Genomic DNA, 6000 nt, shown 5'->3' on the forward strand with positions numbered 1-6000 from the left:
TCAAAATTTGCCTTTCTTCAATTTATAATCTCAACCCGCAGACCAGACGGTTCCTTATCTATATTTACTTTTAAAATAATGGCATTGTGATCGCTAAATGTTAAGATTTCGCCTACAAAATCTTCTTTCACAAATCCTGTCGCAGTATTTAATAGGGAATCATATCTCGCAAACTCTCTCGTTATTTATTTTTATACACACATTCTTTCTCTCACTCTCCTTTTTCTCCCTCTGTTCCTCTGACTATACCCCTTGCCTATCCTCTGGGTTCCTCCCCTCCTTGTCTTTCTCCTCGGACCTCCTGTCCCATGATCCTCTCATATCCCCTTTGCCAATCACCTGTCCAGCTCTTGACTCCAGCCCTCCCCCTCCTGTCTTCTTCTATCATTTTGGATCTCCCCCTCCCCCTCCCACTTTCAAATCTCTTACTAGTTCTTCCTTCAGTTAGTCCTGACGAAGGGTCTTGGCCTGAAACGTCGATTGCACCTCTTCCTACAGATGCTGCCTGGCCTGCTGCGTTCACCAGCAACTTTGATATGTGTTGTTGCTATCTTTCTCTTTACTCAGTTTCTCCCAAAGCGCCTCACTGGAGGAATTCTGCAGTCTGCCCTGACGGAGCACTGCCCTGTCATTTTCCCTGACTGGTAACACCACCGCTCTTCCTGTAATCCGCCCCGCTCTGTGACGTCTAAAACAACACAATCCCGGAATACATATCTGTCACTCTGCCCCTCTCATAGCTAATTCTCACTAATGAATAGAATATTGTAAATCGTGTTGATTCATGTCCTGATTTCATCTGCCTTCTCCTCAATAATTCTTGCATTAAACTATACGCAGCTTAGAAAATTAGTCGCAACATGCATTACCTTTTGATTAGTGACTTTGTCTGAGGGCTTAACATCTGTTTGAGAAACTTGGATAAGTACATGGATGGGACAGGTATGAAGAACAGGTCAGTGGGAATCGGCAAATTAATAATTTGGTTCCGAGACGGGAAGCAGTGAACAATAAAGCTCCTGGTGTGGAATACAGAGACTGAAGATAGCATGCAGTAAAACTCCCCGCTGTCGGATATGGGACCAGAACCGTACCTGGTAAAACTCCCGGCGTGCAACCGTAATCCCACGGTGGATTTGTTCGGTGATTCGTGAACATACATGATTAACGATCCTGCAACTGGGGACTGAATAAATAGTTAGTCTAACAATTATAATATGACACAACATCTCCTCGCATTTCTGCCACCCCCCTGGCTACTTACCCCGTCTCCCTCACCACTCTCTCCTCACAGTCTCTCTTCATCATCTGGCCCTCTACTCCAGCCTTCCCTTCTTGCTCCCTGTCTCCTCACCTCTTCCTTTGCATCGGCCCTCTCAATCATCCTTGCTTCTTCACCGCCTGTCCCTCACCCTTCCCTCTTCTCTATCCCTCTCAGTTACACCCCTACCTCGACCAGTCTCCCGCTCTCTTTCACCCCTTTCCTCGCTCCCTCCTTCTCTTTCACCCCTCTCTCTACAACTCTATCAACAAATCGTACCCCTTTCTCTTGTCCATCGCCTCACGCTTTCATGCCAATGTATTCATTTCTCTCACACTCCGTCTCCCCTTCTCCCTTTCTATCGCCTCTATTTCTTTTACTCTTCCGTTCTCTCTCCCATCCCACAGTCCTTGCCCCTACCCCTATCACCTGCCATCTCATTCTCAATCTCAGTCATCCTCTGCCTCCCCCTCTCTCCTCCCTCTTACTGTTCTCTCTCACTCCCTCACCTCTGCCTCTCTGTTATCTCCTCTATCTCAAACTCTCCCTCTCTCTATCTCTCTCCCTATATCCCACCCTCTCCCCCTCGCTCTCCCAAACACTCTCCCAGCTGGCTGCCGTATCCCACGCTGTCTTCACTTCTCCCTCACCCTCAAAATGCACCGCTCGCGCCACACGTTCTCCTTCTTCGCTCTCCCTCTCTCTCTCTCTCTCTCTCTCTTCCTCTCTATCTATCTCTCCCCCCATCCCTCCCCGCGCTCTCCACTTCATCCCATACATATGTCAACAATATTTAAATGCCAAGTGGCATTTGTAACTGCGATCTTTGTAGGTTCAGATAGTCGGTAATGGTTTTTATATATGAGGATCAGACGGATCTTGGGGTCCGAGTCCATAGGACATTCAAAGCTGCTACGCAGGTTGACGCTGTGGTTAAGAAGGCATACGGTGCATTGGCCTTCATCAATCGTGGAATTGAGTTGAAGAGCCGAGAGGTAATGTTGCAGCTATATAGGACCCTGGTCAGACCCCACTTGGAGTACTGTGCTCAGTTCTGGTCGCCTCACTACAGGAAGGACGTGGAAACCATAGAAAGGGTGCGGGGGAGATTTACAAGGATGTTGTCTGGATTGGGGAGCATGCATTATGAGAATAGGTTGAGTGAACTCGGCCTTTTCTCGTTGGAGCGACAGAGGATGAGAGGTGACCTATTAGAGGTGTACACGATGCAGTGATCATGTGGATAGTCAAAGGCTTTTCCCCAGGGCTGAAATGGCTAGCACAAGAGGGCGGAGTTTTAAGGTGCTTGGAAGTAGGTACAGAGGAGATGTCGGGGTAAGTTTTTTTCTTACGCAACGAGTGGTGAATGCGTGGAATGGGCTGCCAGCGGTGGTGGTGGTGGTGGCGGAAACGATAGGGTCGGTTAAGAGACTCCTGGATGGCTGCATAGAACTTAGAAAAATGGAGGGGTATGGGTAAAGCCTAGGTAGTCCTAAGGTAGGGACATGTTCGGCAGAGCTTTGTTGGCCGAAGGGCCTGTATTGTGCTATAGGTTTTCTCTGATTCTATGTTCCTATATTAAGGAAAGCCGAAGTTGGGAATAAAGTTGACTCATTTATTTAAATGAATCGTGAAACATATTTTTAAAACAAATGCCGAGCCATTCACATTAATCTGCTCTGCCATAACAAATGAGGAATGAACAAGTGAGAACAGACAGCCAGTAACTTACAAGACAATGTACATCACCCAAACCTGATCACGCCTAAACCTGATGAGAAAAAAGCCGTTCCTATCAGTGACAGAATTAATAAGAATGGCCGCTCCGCTCGCACTTGAATTGTTCGTATTGGCCCTCGGATTGAAATCAGATTACTGCCTGAAGTAGCCGTTTTGAGGGGCTGGCTGGCCTAAAATGCACATTGCTCTGCTCACAAGAGAATCGGTGACAACTGATTTGGAGTAAAGCAATGGAATGTGTGCTTGTTAGGGCACATATAAATAAATTTTTAGTTGGGAGAATATAAAATTAATATTGCACTAATTATGTATTTATATTCCATTTTCAGTGTGAATTCGGGACCTCAGCAGGGGCTGCGGAATCGAACGGTTGCAGGGCAGCACCGTCTGGAAGAGAAGACGCGTTTTCCGTTCCCTTTCACTCATCCTGCAGACCCTCCATCTCCCGCTTGCGCCATCGCAGGCCCCGGCCACTGCGCCACACGGTCCCTCTCACGGAGCTCCGTCAGCATCTCTGTCCGCGTCTCGCGCTGACAACCGGTGCTCCTGTCATCTCCCAGGCAACGTGCCACTTCTCGTCAAATGACTAACGCGATATTTTGCTTCCATTGGTATCAGATAATGTCAATCTTGGTTACCAACCAATAGGAATACAAGATTCGTCAAGAGGGCGTTCCACCCGGTGGCAGAAGAATAGTCAGACTTTGTGACGAACGTTAAGGGGTTAATGGCCTTCTTCTGGTATGTGAAGTCAAAGTCACTTATCTGCGGCTAATGTACACTGCGAGACTGAAATGTGCTTTGTAGACGGGATGGGAAAATAACTATGCCTGTGCTTCCTTGTTCTAAGAGTCATCACATGTCTGCGCTTGGGAAAGCCTGATATACTGTCCTGAGAACTAACCATAACGAGCTACAAGTAACTGACTCGCATGCTCGCTTGTACTTTTAGAAAGAAGTGGTAACTTGTTTCTCTCAGGAATCATTGTTCCGTCATCTGCCCTAACACTGCAGGCAGAGTAACTCTTAAGTTGATTGGTCTTTCGGGTTATCATCTAGATTTAACCGTTACTCATCGTTTTAGAACCGATATTAACCTTGGCATAATTTCTAGAAAAACTCAACCGTGCAAACAGGAAACAAGAGGAAATCAAACACATCCCCCGTCAGACGAGATTTAGAAGAGAGGTGATGACTTAAGACCATAAAATATAGGAGCGGAAGGAGGCCATTCGGCCCATCGAGTCCGCTCCGCTATTCAATCATGTGCTGACCCAATTCTTCCAGTCATCCGCACTCCCCTGCCTTCTCCCCATACGCTTTGATGCCCTGGCTAATCAAGAACCTATCAATCGCTGCCTCAGAAGAGAAAATGGCAGCGCGACGCAGCACGCAGCAGCCACTCCGGAATGAATACCTGTTATCTGTCAAGTAAGATACCCTGATTTGATGGAGACGGACGTGAGAAGCACGGAGAAACATCTGGAGAAACTTCTGAAATGCCTGTTTCGCTGCCGCTGCTGCTCTGCGATCCAGAATCTCCGGAGGGGAAGGCCCCGAATCCTCGGCTTTGCCTGTTGCTTGGCGACCGGGGTCGGGGTCGAAGCGTTCAGCAGAGGATGTTTCCAGGGTGCTGCATCGGTAAGTTTGCGGCGCTGGAAGTTCATGACAGGGAGAGATTTTTTTTTCCTTCTACCGTCTGCGTGAGCTGATGGGACTATCGGGACTTTGAGACATTTTTTTTTTTAACCAGGCCCATAGTCTGCTCTTTATCAAATTACGGTATTGCTTTGCAGTGTTGTAAATATATGTTATAAGTACGTGGATTTTGTAAGTTTTAATCTTGGTCTGTCTTGTGTTTAGATTATGAGGGCACGCAGTCCCCTTTTATTGTCATTTACTAATGCATGCATTTCTGTTATATCGTACTAGAGGAACATTGCATCATTTCTTGATGCATGCATTACTAAATGACAATAAACGAGGACTCAGTGTCCTTATAATCTAAACGCGGCCAATGACTTGGCCTCCACAGCCTCTCTTGGCAACAAATTCCACAGATTTATCACCCTCTGACTAAAATAATATCTTCGCATCTCTGTTCTAAAAGGATGGCTTACGATCCTGAAGCCGTGCCCTCTTGTCCTAGAATCCCCTACCATAGGAAATGACTTAGCCATATCTAATCTGTTCATGCCTTTTAACGTTCGGAATGTTTCTATGAGATCCCCCCTCATTCTCCTGAACTCCAGAGAATACAGCCCAAGATCTGCCAGACGTTCATCATACGGTAACATATTAATCACTGATCGAAAACACAGGCAACTGGTTGGTTGCAAATAAAGATACAAAACACATATCAGAAAATTAATCTTTCTCATCTTAATTCCCCCAGGAATATTCTGAAAGGATGGGTGTTCTGAAGTCATTTCTTTCCCGCCCCTGCACCCACACGCGCCCTCTCGCACACTCGCACTGATCTCTCGTAACCAGGGCAACACACACACTGCTGGAGAAACGTTGCAGGCCAGGCAGCATCTATGGATGGGTATAACCAGTCGATGTTTCGATCCAAGACCCTTCAGCAGAACTGGAATGGAAGGAGAAGAGGCCAAATCATTGATTGATTTCGATGATACGGGTTGTTGTTCTGTGAAACTCGCAGTCCAGGCTCTGTGTGTAAGCAGCTGCCTGTCCGGGCACATTCCTGAGAACAGGGAGCCGCCTTTAGGTTGAAATCAAATCGAACTAGTTCGGCAAAACACTCTTATTCGGGTGTGAACAAAGTCACCTTAATATTGTATTTAACCCTTTCTGCGGTAGGGAACAGCGAAATCATTTATATCTATCCGAACCTTCTTTTTCACGGCTAACTCAGATTACAACCTTCGGCAGTTGTTTGTAAAAATATTTTTCACAATTCATTTTAATATATGATTCAACGCCATTCCCAGCTGCGTCATTCCGTAATGTAAAGACCATTACCGAGGATCTGGAAC

This window comes from Mobula birostris, chromosome 13 (assembly GCF_030028105.1).
Source record: "Mobula birostris isolate sMobBir1 chromosome 13, sMobBir1.hap1, whole genome shotgun sequence".
In the NCBI taxonomy this organism is placed as follows: domain Eukaryota; kingdom Metazoa; phylum Chordata; class Chondrichthyes; order Myliobatiformes; family Myliobatidae; genus Mobula; species Mobula birostris.